The following is a 15,682-nucleotide window of genomic DNA, read 5'->3' as shown; positions in this document are numbered from 1 at the left end:
TCTCTGCTCCGGTTCCCAGGGGCTACGCATAGGGCAGATACGGGCTGTGCAGAGGAGGACGTGCTGCCGGGTTGCACAGCGGTGGTCAGCCCTTGCTCCCTGCCCTGTGCAGCCGGCCATGGCTGGTGTGCGGTGCAGCCTGGAGGCAGCCCTGACTCCCTGCCCATTGGGGTGGCTGGGCAGCACCCTGAACCCGCTGCGGGGCCGGGAGCATGGCCAGGAGGTGGCAGCAGCCCCTCACCGTGGTGCCAGGCCTGTGGGGCAAGGCTAAGATCCCTGCAAAGAAGCATTCCCATTGCTCTGGTCCCTTCTCTTGTCAGCAAGGAGGGCACAGAGAGAGGGAGGCTGAGTTCTGTACAGGCCTGCCAGGGCAAACGTGATGGAGGGGGCTCTGGTGGCAGGATGGGGACCAGGGGACACGGCGGCTCTCTGCACGGCGCCTCTCCGAGCAGGCACAGCTTGGCTGTGGTTTAAGCATCTCGCCACCGGGCCCTGCGGGGCGTTGTGGTTTGAAGCAGCAGTGTGTGGAAGTCAGAAAGAACAAACTGTTCAGCCGCCAGCCCTCCCAGCTTCTGCTTTCGAAGTTATCTAACAGCCCAAACAAACACAGAAAGCACTGGCTTGGCTGCAGCTGGCTGGCTCAGCCCAGCAGCTCAGAGCAGGCACAGCCCATCCCGTTCCCAACCGAGCAAGCTGTGCTGGGTCATTGCTTACTGCTGCTCTCTGAGGGGTGTGCAAGGGGCTCTGCTCCCCTATTCCGCACCACGGCCGCACACTCCCTTCTGGCACCACTGCAAATGCCACCTGGCACAGGGCAGCTTCCCGGGCATCCTTCTCCGACTTGGTGGTCACTTGTCCCTGCAGAGATGGACAACCTCCAGGGCCTGGGAGGGGTTCCCCTGCACTCTGCTCAGGCCTGCGTGGCCACTGGCAAACGGTACAGGATTGCCATGCTGATGCCATGTGTTGGGCTCCAAGGGCAGGGTGAAAGGACCAGCACAGAGATGCTGTGGCCAACCTGCGAGAAGGAGAAGAGAGCTGACCCACCACCCCTGGGTGCTTCAGTGCAACTCACAGCCTGGGGAGGACCCATGTGGTTCAGCCATGCATGGGGACAGTAATGAGCTTCTGTGTCCCCAGACGACAGGCTGTGGGACCAAGAAGCTGCCAGCTTGAGAGATGCTGGAGTTGACCACAAATGGTGCAGAGAACGGGAGCTGTGCCTGGAGCTGGGCAGCAGCAGAGAGCCTGGAACAGGGTCCCATGGGTGGTCCTTCCAGCCCCAGCCCATGGCAGAAAGGGGAAGCTGTGAGCTGTAACCAGCTCTGAAAAACAAGGCTGTGTTGTGGTGTCTTGTCACAAGTGCCGAATTCACACGCGGGGGGTGCAGGTGGAAGGGGGAAGTGGGAAAGGGGTGGGGAGCCCTGTTACGTAGAGCGAGTCTTCCAGCCTTCCTTCCGGCAGCTGCGGGCTGAGGGTATATAAACAGCTGAGCTATAATTATCCAGGGCTGGTGAGCAGCAAGCCTGAGCTCCCGGCTGCCACGGGCACGGCTGCGGGGCCGGCGAGCTCAGAACCCCCGAGGCTGGTGCCCACCGCCCAGGAGGGCTGCGCTGCGGGGCTGGGGAGGAAGGTATGGCCCTGGCTTGCTGCCTCTGTGACAGGAGTGGTGGGGCTGTGGACACCCCCATGGTAACACAGAGGCTGCGTGGAAGGAAAAGTCCCCATGGAGAAGCCCGGAGGCTGCTGGATAATTCTCCATGGCGAGGAAGAGTCCATCAGTTTACACCAGGCTGGTCTGGGACTGGTCTTCCCCAATATATTTCCCATCCAAAACTGCCACCATTTGTGAAAGGCCAGTGCACCTGCCTCTGCAGTCCTTTCTGTTTGCATTTTGACCATTTTGATCTGTCTCATGAATCCTGCTCCTCTTCCCAGGAAGGCTCTTTGCTCCCCACTCCTGATGCTCCCAGCAGGTACAGGCTGGGGAAGTGGGGGAAGCACCAAAGCTCCCGTTCCCCTCCTCAGTGAGGAATGTTCTTCTCCAGACCTCAGGAGTAACATCAAGAGGTCCCTCAGGCAGCTTGAGTGAAAGCAGGAAATCATGCTTGGGTGGCTAAAAAGAGCCTGGTGAGGGGAACACCCCGGGAGGATGAGAGGAAGACCCAGGAGGAAGGGGTGCACCCTGTGCCTTGGTCACAAGTGACCCTCTGATTCAGACTGCACGGCCACGCAGCTCCACCTGCTGCCACCTGCATGTGTCCCAGCTCCTCCAGGAGCTTTTTGTTGTAGGGTAGTTACCCTCTCCATTGTACTAAGGGGCTTCAGGATACTCGGTGTTTCAGTGGAAAAAAGGAACACCTGAGAGTTTTACTGGACCTTGATCTTCATAAAATTTGGTCCAGAGGCACTCTGGGATGCGTTCTGAAGACACCAATGTCCAGGAAGGTGCCCAACATTTCTGCATACAGGTGGATGTTTTCCCTGACCACACCAGCATATATCTACCAAGGGTGGGAGCAGAAGAGAAGCAGCAGATAAGGGTCAGAACAAGGCCAGGAACTGTTGTGGGGAATTGGCAAGGGTGAGAGGGTGTTTTGGCTGGTCCTTGTGTTGGAGAAGTACTAGTACGGTGGTAAGACAGGGCAGAGAGGGAAGGACCAGAATGAGTTCGGAGATCGACCCCTGGAGCAGACAGAGGTGCATGGTCTGGGGTGGACAGTGACTTCATCCCTCTGGGAACACACTCGTTTTTCGGCTCCGCACGTGGGTCGCATTGGGCCGGGCTAGGCTGAGAGAGCTCCAGTTTGGGCTGGGACTTCTGCAGCTGATGGGAAACAGTGAGCTGGGAACGAGAGCCTAAGAAGCGGCATGAAGACACCCCATCATTGCAAAAGGCTCAGCCAAGGGCTGGCTGTAAGATGTGGAAAGTGCTTGGGGTCAGTTTGTGCTTAAAATTTCCAGCTCCTCCAGCCTGCTGCTCTCAGCTGAGCACAGTGTTTGCTTTCACTTCCTCGCCTGATCTCCAAGACAGACATACGCTGGGAACTTTCCACATCCTAAACAACAAAACCAGAAGACAAGCCAGAGAAAACAACATTCAGATTTGGAAGTAAAGAAGGAACCCATCGTTTCCTATCAAAAAATAATCCACACTTGGTAGGGAGCTGGCTAAGGAATGGAAACAGCCACCTGAAAAAGCTGATTTGGTCACAAAACAAGTCCTGGTGGCCCTGCTGGGCTGCCCAGCTTGGGGGAGGTGGTCTCTCTGGTCACACCATGAAGCCCAAAGACTGGGCTGCTGACCCCAGGAAGATGTTTTGGGATATTTTAGGGCACTTTGGGGCAGGCCATTAGCTCTTGAAAAGCTCAGCATTGGTGAGCGCAGGACTGGAGGTTGCGGAGTGAGGAAGTGTGAGGCTGTGACTCCAATGTCAGTGGTTGCTTGTCACAAGGAGACAAGCTGGGTCAGATGTGGGCACACCTCCGCACGTGGGTATGAGACTGTGCTTCATGCCATAGCCTGGGGTGGTTTCAGCTGCCTCTGGCCATCCTTGCATTGATCCTCTGTCCTCTGGTTGTGGATTCCTGGCCCCCAGTGCTGGCTTGAGCCATGTGCATCTCCTGGGGGTTTTTCAGCCGGAGCCTGGTGCTGCTGCACAGGAGCTCCTTGCTGTCTTCCAGGAGCTCAGGAGCGTTGGAAGGTCTGGCAGGTCTCAGCTCCCCTGCCCTGTGCCACTTCCCACTCTGCTGAGCACTGTCTGAGAACAGCCATCAGCCTGGGACAGCAAACTGAGGGCCCCGAGTGCTTTATCAGAGATATCAAATGGCAATGGCAGGGACAGATTTGATGACAGGACTCCAGCGGTTTGGCAGAGATTCCTTCTGCTTGCAAGAGAGAATGGGGAAAACCACCATGCGCAGGCTCTGGTCTGGGTGGGCACAGGCACAGGCTTGGTCCCTGCGGATGATCTGCAGCAGCGTCAGAGCCAGCAGGACCTCCTGCCCTGGCACGACGCCTGACTGCTGCTGCCTGGGAGGGCAGTGTCGGAAGCAAGCCAGCGTCTGCAGCCCCGTCTCACCTGCCCTGCTCCTCCTCTCCTGCAGGGAAGGGCAAACCTGGGATTAGCTGTTCCCAGCACATTCCGGGTATTAACCTTGTGGGACTCCTGCTCTGAAGACCTTTGCTGATGAAAGACACAGACCTGGAACAGGCGTTTGGCTGATGAAAGACGCAGTGGAAGTTGCCAGCAGAGCAAGCTCCTTGTGTACTTGCATCAGGCTCCCAGGTTTCACCTCACCTGAGTGAGAGATATGGCCAGCACCCTGTGACCTGCAAAGCTCTTGTTTGTCCCACGGACCTCCTGTCCCAAAAAGAGACGAGGGAGCTGCTGCTACGGTCTGGTCCTGCTGAGGAGACAGGTGGGGGAGCTGGAGAGTGTGGCTACATCTGCATGGGTACCCTAGAAACAGGTGGTTTTCTTTGGTCCTCTTCCCCACTCGGCTGCCCTGGGGACAGCGGGGGCAGGGACAGGTTTTGGCCAGGTCTGATGCAGGACCTGTGACTGGAGGGTGAGGGGTGAGCAAGAGGGGAAGATGCTGACACTGGTATGGGAGCTGGTGTGGCTGCCTGGGTCTGAGGGGCACTGTGCCCCCGGCAGAGGCAACACCCTACAGCACCAGCACTAATTCACATGGCTGGGTGGACACCTACCCACACAGGCTGACCAAGGACTTCTCCTCCATGGGTGCAAGCAGAGGTTGAAACTCTCCCGCTGCAGTGGTGTAATCCTGAAATCACCCCTGAAGACACTCATCCAGACTCCACTTTGCAAGCTGACTCACCGTTTGGGGGATAAAATCGCTTTAGTTTTGGAACACGTCATGCCCACAGGGTGCTTTTCTCAAGCAGCTCTAGTGGCGAGCATTCCTTGTCAACAAACCCTGCGTTTGTAAAACATCCCTGAAAGAGCTGCAGAGCCTGCTGAGTGTTTGCCGAGCGGCCAGGGGTGCATCAGGCGTGCAGAAGGTCCCGTTGGGCTCTTTGTGTGCCTGTGGCCCAGCTGTGCCCTCCCACCAGCCTACTCCCAACACGATGTGCTGACCTCAGCCTTGCAGAAAACTCCTTGTGAGGCGACAGGGAATAAGGAGAAACAGAGAAAACCATGGACACTAGGCAAACTTTTTCACAGTAGCTCCATCCAGCTTGGACCATGCAAGCAGGCTGGAGGGATCGCCTCTTTGCGAGGTGCCACCGAAGTGGTAAGGCTGGTCCTGAGCCAGGACCGTGCATGGTGGGGTATTTAACATAATCCAGAGCTGCAGTGAAGCACTTGTCCTGACCTCTGTCCTGCGGAGGGGACACATTCCTCCTGTTTGAGTGGGCAGCGCTGGCTCTGGAGCACGGCCCTGGGGTGCCATAGGTGGTCCTGGCAGAGGGGAACCCGGCTGGTGTTTTAGGTTGGTGTGCAGCTGCCTTGGCCTTGGCTGAAGGGTGGCTTGTCTCCAACCTGGTGAGAAGATCTTCCCTGGTGAGACACCGTCTCCTCTCTTGGTGTGGCAGGACCTGCCCATTTCCCCCTCAACCAAAGCCCATTGCAGAGGGGTTGGGTGTGGGGTGAGCTGCCCTCAAAGCCCAGCCTGCCTGGGGGTGAATCCCAGCTCCATGCCTTTCCTTCACTCATGGATTATTTTCTCCCAGCACAAATACATCTGGACTGGCTCATGGGCTCTGTTTTCTTCTTTGGGCAGAGAGTTGTGCCAACAAAGCAAAGCTGCTTCCTTATCCCTCGCCTTTCTAATTGTTTCCGTATGTATGTGATTTCACCACGTCTCCAGGCAGGGTTGGGTTCCCTGCTTACATAAAGTTGAAAACAAGGGGTGAAGCACTGGCTGTTGGCAGGAGAGCATGTCCACCCTGCGATGCCCTTGGAGCGCAGGATAGCTTCCAGGCTTGGCTTTTCCAGGTGCCCGAGAACTGTGGTCTTCCCTCAGGGAATGCAAGATCGGGAAAGGCTTCCGTCGGAGCAGCGGGGACCCAACAGGGCTGGAAGCCACGGTGGGCCATGTGCTTTGCCAGCCTCTGGCTCAGGCTGAGCCCTGGGCTGGCCAGCTGTGGACACCGCACCGCCGACACATCTACCCCCTTCCCCTGGGCTCCGGGTCGCTTCTCCTGCGGCAGCCCCTGGCTCGGAGGTCACTGGTGCCACAAGTGCCTACATCCTTTGTGCTCAAGTCAGACCCTGTAGTGGATTACTGGGGTGAGGGCTGGCTATGGGGGTTGGGTAAAGGGTGGCACTGGGGCGCACTTTCTGATGGGTTTCTGCAGTGCCACATTTCCACACCAGAAGCCCCGGGTCTCCCCTCTGCCCGCTTGGCTCTGCAGTGCCTCTTCTCTGTGCCCTGCAGCTGCACAGGGTGATGGGAGGAGACACCATGGTGCTAGGACAGCCTGGCCATGTCAATGGCCCTGGCAGCCCTGTCCCAAAGGAGAAACAGCAAGCCTGCTCAGAAAAGGCTTGAGACTTTTTGCATCTGGTTTATCTTCTGTCTCGACAGTCTCCTGGCACATGCTTGGCTGTAGCATGAGTCCCCTCAGAGGAGCAGCGTCACGGGGCTGATGGCAATGGAGCGGCAGCAGTGGGGCTGTGGCACACACGGCAGATCAAGGAGTAGGGGATGCAGCCCCTGGCTCCTTGGCAGGAGATGCTTCCCCCACATCCAGCAGCTGCCAGAGCGCGTGCGCTGGCTGTGCTGGAGGGGCTGTCAGCCTGCCCATCTCTCCAGCAACGCCGTGGGCAAAGGCATTTTCCTGTGCTTCCCACTGCTCTGACCCCAACAGCCACATCTTTGAGGGTGGCTCCCCCCAGCTGTCCACGGAGCCAGGGCTAAGGAGAGCTGCGGTGCTGGGTAAGAGCCCGAGGCTCTGGAGGGCTGCACAGGCAGGATCTGCCCGAGACCTCTCGGGGTTTGAGCCCGGGGCGAGAGGACAGCCCTAGGAAATGCAGCAGGTGTGTGCCCGAAGATGGAGTGCCTTGAGCCCTAACAGCTTTAGCTAGACGCTGCCACCGAGCTGTCCCAGACGCACTCAGTCATGTCCCAGGAGCTTATGTGGAGGGTGGTTGGTGATGGGAACCAGTCTGGATGGAGCTGGTGTTGTGCAGCTCAGGTCAAATAGAGCTGGTTCAAGCCCATTTCAGCGCACTGCAGGCTGGGGACTGGAGTCCACAGTTTTCTGCGGAAATTGTGGCGCTGGCTCTTTCCCAGGACGGTCTGTCAGTGTTGGTGGGCAAAGGTGGTCCTCTCCAGCCATGGCGATGCCCTGGTGCTCACCCTCCTATTGGAAGGAGCCAGCTGAGATTCATGGCGGTGCCGAGGATGCTCTGCTAGCTCTGTACTGGCAGCTGCTTGAAACTCTGAAGATGGTGGGACCAACATGCCATCTCAGGAGATCTGCTGCATCTCACAGATCCAGGATATTGTGATCTGCTGGGGCTTAGGAGGAGGGAAAAAGCTGCTCTTTAGCAGGGCTAGCTCTTCTCTAGAAATCTTCTCTGGGATGTGCAAGGGTCTCTGCAGAAAGCGTGACGTGTCTGGTGCTTTTGGTGTTGTCGCCCACAGCGACTGTTTTCTGCCTCTGTCTGAAGAACTGACTGTTTTGCACTTGCCTTCCCTGGGGAAGGAGCCCTGGGTCAAGCGCCTCCAGTTTCACTGTGCTGCTCCTCATGCTTCATACCCGTCCCAGGGCCAGGGGGTCAACAGAAACCTCCTCTGGCAGCTTGTGGGGTTTTTGGAGCTCCGCAGGGCTGGGAACCAAGCTGGCCACACAACCCCCTTCTCTGACAGTGGAAAGGGAGCAGTGAGAGAGCAATGTGATAGAGCAGGACCCGGGCACAGGGTTCCTACCCCAGATTCTGCATGGGTCTGAGTGTGGCCACCACTCCTAAGGCAACAGCTCAGGAGTGCCAGAGCTGGCAGGGCTGCAAAGCCCTCCAGATCTCCCCATCCCCTTCGGCCCTTCAGCAAACATTGCTGCTGCCAGACCAGGTGGGACCCAGGTTGGTCAGGCCATGTGGAAGCAGGACCACGGTGGCGAATCTGCCCGGAGAAGAGCTGCCCTGCTGGCACTGTGAGTTCAGGTCAACATCGTGAGCAAAGCCACCACCTCCTGCTTGTTGGTCACCTCATGCCCTCCTTGCACAAGTCTGATCACCACTGGCCATGGTGGGGTGATACTTGGTGGATGGAGAAACTCCACGTGCTACCTGCCAGCAGCGAGTGAGTCCCCTGCTGTGTCCCAGACGGGGGTCTGCACTGCAGGGAACTGAGCAGGTCTGAGTCTGCTGGTGTGGGGGCGCGGGTGCTGCCGGCAGCTGGTGTGACTCAGTGGGTGCTGCATCTCCCGGCTCTCACGCAGTGTTTGCAGGCGCCAGGCTGGCTGTGGGGCGGTGAGGCCCTGCCTATGTGTAGCTCGTGTGGCCACAAGGTATGAGTCACAGCGATGGGGAGATGGGGCGGAGCAGGGCTTTTGGGATGGATTTGGTGATATGGCAGAGCTCTGGAAAACAGCCGGCTTCTAACACCTCAGCCTCCTGAGTGCCATCCAGCCTTGACAGAGGTGAGACAGTGCTCCCAGCACTTCCCATGCACTGGGCCATGCCCACGGACCTTGTCTGCAGTGGGTCTGGGGTGACCTGGCTCCAGGGGAGCCTAGCCCCATGGCCTGGGCACCCATGGTGGTTGCAGAGTTGGAGATGCTCAGTGGCTCACAAAGACCTTTCTGTCTGCAGAGGACTCGCACCACTATTGTCCCCCGTCCTAGTTTCAATGCCAGCTGCACACACTACTTGTCTTTCTAGGTCACCGAAGAGGGCCTTTGTGTGCCAACAAAAGTGGTTCTCTCCCCATGTCTTTCCCTCACTCCTCAGACCACGCTGCTCTGTTTGCGCTGGTTTTGGCCACAGCATGAAGTGTCTTGTCTCGTGCATCCATCCTCCGGCCGGAGCTGCCAGGTCTGGCACTGCCGAGCAGGGAGGGGTGCTCTCTGGGTGCTCGGCTCTGCCCGGCAGTGCCTCTGCCCACGTCCCTGAGCAGCGGTGGGGCTGTGCCTGCTGGCTGTGCTGCGCAGGGACACAGCCCTGGGGAGAGGCGATGCTCTGGGCAGCTCAGGTGTCCCCTGAGGACAGTGGCGCGGTGGGAATGGCAGGAGCCGGGCAGCGTGAGCTGCCACTTGGGCTTCCTGGGCACGGAGGGGCTGGCAGGACTCAGCCATCCAACAGCCCAGGATAGGGCTGTGAGGGCGAGGAAAGCTCCACCAGCCCAGAGCTGGTGGAGCATGGGACAGGGGTCGTGGCTGGTGGCTGTCTCAGACCTCTGGCTGCCTGGGGACCACCTGCAGGGCTTTCCTGGGGAGTCCAGAGAGCATCAGCCCTGCGTGTCTTTGAAGTCAGACCTTGGCTTTCCCAAGGGAGGATTTGCCCTGAACCAGGAGATGCAGAACTACCCACGGCCCCAGCAACATCTCAGGAGCTGGGATTGTTGCCGGTGTCTCAGTGGAGTGTGTGGAAAAGTGAGAAAGCAAGACCAGGTGCAATCAGAGATGGTGGCAAGGGAGGGCAGGGGCATGAGACACAGACAGAAGGGCAGGCTTGGAAAAAGGCCAAGAGACAGATTTTTGGTAGCAGCAGGCTGAGGGCAGTGAGCAAGGAAATCTGCTGCTTTATCACCTGATTCGTTCTTGCTGGGTTCAGGGACAGGGATCTGAGGACTCCCCTGGAATGAAACACATAGTATGCACAATAACCACTGCTGTCCTTCCTGGGAGCAAAGCCCTGCAGAGTGGGACCCACAGCAAGTGTGGGGCTGGATCTGGGCACCCTGCACTCATGCGTGCGTCTGTTCACATACACGTGCTGCCTGTAGCTGGATCCCAGGGGATCCACACACCCACGTGAGAGTGTGTGTAGGCACGTGTGTGCACACATGCCCGGAGTACGGAGCTGAATCCTACAGGATCTGAACACCCGCATGAGTGTGGGTGTGGGTGTTTGCACAGGCATGCTCCCTGTGCACAGCTCAGCAATTGCTGCAAGACTATCCTCTCTCCTCTTATTCCTTGACTTTTTTTTTTTTTCCTCTTCAAATCCCATTGCTTTAACAGTTCACACCCCAAGAATGTCACTGTTTTCTCTCACCAGCTACACTGATGCCCTGTGTGGGAGGAGGGGATGTGAGGAGCTGCACGCACTTGGTGCCTTCGTTGGGCCATTTCCCCTCACTGTATGCTTGCCCTTGCTGTAGCGATGTGACACGACGTGTAGGCTGCGTTTGGAAATGCCCATCTGATGGAGATGCATGCCAAGAGCTGGGCACAAGAGACACTGTGCTGGTGGCCACCGTGACTTTATTGTGGCTGATGATGGAGCACTGAGCGCTGAACACAGCATCGCTGCTCGCCCTTGGCCCTGGGTACATTGTGGGGAGGGAGCCAGCGTGCTGCCTCGCCTCGGGTGGTTGTGCCAAAGAGGAGAAAAGGCCCTTTCCCAACATCGGCTGCAAGCTGCTCTTTTTCAGCGCAGCCTCAGGTGGAGGAATCCTCCTGCTGCATACGTGTGCACAGGCACATACTGTGGTCCGGCTTGCCTCCGTGCTCCAGGATCTTCCCACATCCCTGGACTGCAGCAGCACCTTGCGCGTCCTCGCAAGTCACCCCAGCCACCGGGACATGTCCAGCTGCAGCTCTGCAGACCTGGAGGCATGAACACACACCCTGTTCATACCCGCGGGCCCCGTCTCGGGGCACCCTGCCACCCCCGCAGCACCCATTTCTCTCTCCCCTCCTGCCTGTTTCTTAGGATTGTGCCCTTCTTTCAGCAGGCGAAAGCAACCACCTTCCTTGCACCTCTCATCCCTCTCTGCATCCCAGCTGTTCTTCCTCTTGTTTTCAGCCAGCTACTATCTGGAGCTAAAAATAATAAGGAATTTACAACCCTCGACCTTGAACTCGGCCAAGCGCAGTGCTCCAGCTTTGTGCTGTGTCAGCGAACCACTGGATGGCTCATCCTGGGTTTTCCTCTCATCTCTGCAAGTCCTTTCCCCTGGGGGCACAGCACCGGGATGCCTGCCTGGCTGCCATCAGCTGTGAGAGATGCTGCGAGCTGGTCACGTAGGAGGGGTGAGAAGGGCCATATGGGCACGGGGGAGCGGGACAGTGTGTGATCCCAGGAGTTCAAGTCCCCAAGACGTCATGGGATTTTGGTTTTCTGTCCTTTCGAGTCATGTATTTTCACCGTCTCTCTAGTGACATTTCCTTTGCGGACGTTTTTAGCATATATTTAGAAAAGCTTCCAAGTTTTCCCCGCCATAATTGGGAATGCAGGAAACTCACTATTTCTGTGTCATTGTCTTTAAAAGGAAAACTGAAATTGTCAGGTGATCACGGGACTCCCGCCTTCAAGAAGGACACCCCACCCCACCCAGCTCCATCACGTTTGCAGTGCTTGTTGCTATTTTGGTGACATAATGAATGTGCATGTCTGTCCGCATGTCTGCCTGCTTCCCCCTGCAATAAAGAGGATCGAAACCTCACAGACCATTTGCGTTCTCCCTTGGGCCTGTGCTGAATGAGGATGACGTTGAACCCTGCCATAGCTGTGCTAATTGTGGAGGCTGCTCAGATGCTGCTGCCCCTGCCAGGCTGTTTCAGGGCTCCTGGATAACTGTGCTCACCAAATCCTCCCCTCCCTCTGCCTTCCCCTCTGCACCCCCATCTGTCCAACCCATCAGGCACCCCTGCGGTTGGTGTCAGCAGAAATCAGGTAGTTAAGGATGAGTTTAAAGAAAAGCACAACAGTGCTGGAGCTGCAGTTCTGAGAAGTCATTTGAGTCTGTAGGAGCCTCTGTTTCAAGGGAAATCATGTGCTGAAGCCGTGCCCCATCACGTGCCTGTTATGTGGGGCTGACCTGGCCTGGCTCAGGCAGGACTCTGTCTAGTCGGGGGGTATGACAGAGGCAGGGAGGTGCCACATCTCCGCCAGCCACCCTGCCACACCATGGGACATAGATGCACCCACCAACACACCAGCCGGGTGTGCGGCATCCAGCCCCCTCACGCCGCCCTTCTTCCCCCAAAAAGAGGTCACTGGCTGCAGGCTGAGGACCTGCCTGCCTCAACGTGGGCTCCGAGCGAGCGTGGAGTGTGCGGGGGACAGGGCCAGCCTTCAGGGAGCACCCGGCCGCTTGCAGAGGATGTGGCAGAGACCACACTGAAAGGAACGTCTTACTGTGCCCCCGGCTGCTTTTGAAGGCATTGAACTAGGTGGATGTGTTCATCCATCTAGATGGATACGGTGTAGTGTGACCCAGCCTTCCCCTTCCCATGGTAACCGTGGTCCCGCTGAGGAGCCCTGCCAGGTCTCCCAGGATCTGGTTCTTGATGTGGGACAGGACTGGTTCCTGCACCAGTGTTCCCAGTGACAGCAGAGTGTGAGGCTTTACCATCCTCTCCCTGCTCCAAATTAGCATGGGGCCCACTTAATTACTTCCTGTGGGATGAGTCTGGAGAGCATCCATCATCCAGAGGGGGAACACGCTGACATGATTGTGGGGAGATGGCACAAACCTTGCTGCAAACGTGAAGCCAGGAGCCCCTCCGGCAGCTCGGTGCCAGGCTGGGCTAGTAGCTGCCTGCCTTGCTTTGCCCAGCTGTGCTTCCCCCTTCCCGACGGGAGCAAAACCACAGTCGGCTGTCCCGTCCCAGCCAAGGCCAGAGGGCTTGCGAGTAGCCCAGGGCGTAGCAGGGCGATGCATCGCATCGTCAGGGGGATGCAGGGCCCCGTTCCCAGCCTCACCGCTGCAGCCATCCCTCTGTCCCTGCTCCAGAGTGACTCAGGGCGGGGAGGGAGGCGAGCGGAGGGGTGCTGGGGGGGTCCCCAGCGGGCACCCATCTGGAGGGACATTCCGGAGGCAGCCTGTCCTGGGGCCAGTGCTTAGCTGCGAGTCAGAGGGGCACGGGCATGGAGCAACCCCAACTGAGAGCCCTGGTTGCCAGTGCGAACCCCATGGTGCCTGGTGCCTCTGCCCATGGCCAGGGATTATTTAGGGGGTGGTGGCTGTGGTGGCGGGGTGGCAGTGGCCAGATGTCAGGATCAAGAAATGCCCTCCTCCATCCCTGGAGGAGCAGCCGGGAGAGAAGAGCCTCTCACCTCTTCTTTCCTCAGTTTCCCCCCATGGGCATGGGGGTGCAGTTGGGACAGCAGCAGCGGGAGGGATACAGCAGCCCATGGTTCCAGATATAGCCCAATTTCTAGCCCAGGACAGCAATGCCAGCACATGCCCATGTCTGTGGGTACCCGTGTGTGGGGCCAGGCCATTCCCAGCCATGGCTCAGCTCTTCTGGTTGCTGTAAGTAGCTGCCCCATTGTTCCCCATTTGGATGTTGACATCCCTGCTGCTGTTGCTGGTATCAGCCATGAGCTGTTAGCGGCAATCACCGTGACCTTTCTGAGGACCTTTATGTCCTCAGAAAGCTGCCGCCACGCTTGCCTGGCGTTAGCCAGCAGCAGCCAGCATCCCAAAGCCCTGCATGCTTCCAGTGCCTGCTGTCCTCTTCCCTGCTTGGCCTGGGGAGGGTGGGAGAGGGGAGCTGGTGACTGTTCAGCTGCTGTGGTTGCGAAACCTGTGATCCCAGGGTCTGGCACCGGAATGCCAAGCAGGTCCTCATCCCTCTGCGGGGAGGCCGGGTGTGCTGGGAAGGGTGGCGAGGGTGAGGCAAAGGGTGCAGGCAGCCAGTGTTGCTGCTGTTGCTCAAGGGATGCTGCTTGGGTATTTTTTTGTCTGTGTTTTTTTCCCAGAGCAGGAGCAGTGAGGCTCAGCTCACGGGAAGTGAGCCCACGGGTAGCGGGAATGAATCATCAGCCGTATTAAGCAGATTTATGAGGCTATTTCTCAAAAGAGGGCTGAACGTGTGTATCATGCCATCCTGGCCTGGGCTGCATCACAGCACCGCTGCCAGCAGAGAGCCTGCCAAACCTCAGCCCTTCCATGAAAACAACTTCAGTGGGCAATAAAACTGGGATAAACACAACAGCACCGGCTTCCCAGCAGGTCTGCAATGAGGCCACACGTGTGTCCTGCTTGGGGCCAGGCTGCCTGTTATTTGCAGTCATTTGTGGTGCCCTGGGTAGGGGGAGAGACCATAAGGACTCAGCCAGGGTTTGAGGATTTTAATCTGTTGTTTGGGATTTCAAGCTGAGGAGTAATTTGCTGGATGAAAGGTGTGATTTCTCCTCTCTCCCTTGCCTTGCAAGATCTGAGTTGCCCGGCTGGGACCTGGCAGCACACCGACTGGGAGCTGGGGGCCACTGCCCTGCAGAACAGATGTCCCTTTGGACATGTCATTTGGGCCACAAATGGTCCATGAGAGAAGCACCACCAGGAGTTGTGGTGGCCATGAGAAGATGGAGTGTGACCTGTGGGATCATGACAGTCCCTGGGCACCAGTGGGGAGAGTGGGAAGTACCCGCGAGGTGCAACACCTGTTCCCAGGACAGGTAATTGCCCCGGGTCCAGGTGGGACCCAATTTCTGGGACTGGGCTTTGGTAGTCCCAAGGATTGTCTGCTTCTGGTCCATGCCTGAGTGAGGGACACTATTTGGGGATGGGCCAAAGGAAATCCTCCAAGTAGCCAGGCAATATTTCTGCAGTTAATTTCTCCACCAGCCATGAGGGCTAAATTCAGGTGTCCATCTAGCCTCTCCTCGGAGGTACTAAGACTTTCCCAACACTAGTGAGCTCCCCCAGAAAACATAATCCAACCACTCAGGCGAAACATCGGCATCCTCTCAGCTGCTTCCCTGCACTGCCCACCGCAGCCCTGGGTCCACCAAGGCCAGTCCAGTGGCACTGCCTGGCCAGGGACAAGCCCGTGAGCTGTTTTGCTAAACTAGCGGAAAACAGATGCTGGGACGTTCCTGCCTGGAATTCATTTTAAAGCTACTGTCCAAGAAATGTGTCTCTGGGAAGCTGCCCAGTGGGAAAGAGGACAGACCCAGAACATCATAGCAATGAGGGAAGGTTGAAAACAAGCTAGGAATACAAAAATGACTATATATAAACAAGTTGGGTGGAAAAGCCAGTGCTTCAGCTTGTGTTCTTCATTTGTTGTTGTTTTTAATCTTTGATTTGGAAACTTGCTGCTATTTATAGCCCTCCCCTTTCCCCGCAGTGGTTAGCAGCGCTGATCCCTTCCAGATGCTCATTCCTCGCAAGCCTGCAGCCTGTGCTAGGGGGCCTGGGGGGCTGCAGGGCCGGCCGGCACTGGGGGTAATGGACTGGGACTCGAGGAGGGGCTCCATCATCACTGGTCCCCACCGAGAGCCAGCCCTAGCAGGGGATGGAGATCCCTGCAATCCCACTGACCTTTGGGGATCCAGGAAAATTTTGCAGCATTGCAAAACTGGGAGATTTTGCAGCATTAGGGGAAGCAAAACACCAGCCATGTGTCTGCATTGAGGTCTGGGGGATGCCAACACCTCAGGGAACCTCAAGGGATGCCCGAGGAGCCCAGGCCTGGATTAGCAAGCAACATTGCCTGCTACATTTTTTGAGGGCTGTTTCACCTTTGCCAGCTCCCAGCCGAGGGAGGCTGAAGAGCTTTGCTGGAGGTACTTGCCACCCACTTTCC

The sequence above is a fragment of the Caloenas nicobarica genome, chromosome 12, assembly GCF_036013445.1.
Source record: "Caloenas nicobarica isolate bCalNic1 chromosome 12, bCalNic1.hap1, whole genome shotgun sequence".
Taxonomy (NCBI): Eukaryota; Metazoa; Chordata; class Aves; order Columbiformes; family Columbidae; genus Caloenas; species Caloenas nicobarica.
This window is presented reverse-complemented; position numbering follows the sequence as displayed.